This window comes from Lissotriton vulgaris, chromosome 4_1 (assembly GCF_964263255.1).
Source record: "Lissotriton vulgaris chromosome 4_1, aLisVul1.2, whole genome shotgun sequence".
NCBI lineage: Eukaryota > Metazoa > Chordata > Amphibia > Caudata > Salamandridae > Lissotriton > Lissotriton vulgaris.
Genome location: NC_141691.1, coordinates 2,039,660,277 through 2,039,660,821, shown reverse-complemented (window position 1 = coordinate 2,039,660,821; position 545 = coordinate 2,039,660,277).

Here is a 545-nt window from a genome sequence, read left to right as displayed (position 1 = left end):
GGGGCACAGTGCGTGGAGCTGTTGGGAGCTGTATGGCATTCTTGTGGTAGAACCGGCAGGGGTACTAGCCCCTGGCCCTGGCCGGTTGCGGATGGGTGCAGACAGGAAGTGCGCCAACTGCGAGCGTCCACTGCGTGTCCTAGCTGTCATCCGTTTTTTATGGGGAAAGGCAGGCCGCTCAAAAACCACCCGCCCCTGCAGCAGGAAGTGCCTCCTCCCTCTACAACAAACGGGATACTCCCGCGGAGGACCGGGAAAGGCCAAACTAAATTTCCAACAGTAAGTGCCACCAGTTAATATGAGCTTAAAATTCCTTAATTCTGAGTTAAAAGTCAAACATGTGTGATTTTTTTAAAAACGAGTTGTGCAAAATATGGCTAAGTAGCAGCAAATGCAGAGAAGCTACATTTGTGTTCTTACGATCGCGTGTCCCCTGCGCATCCTAGCTGTCATCCGGTTTTTAGGGGGAAAGGCAGGCCGCTCAAACACCACCCGCCCCTGCAGCCGGAAGTACCTCCTCCCTCCACAACAAACAGGATACTCCT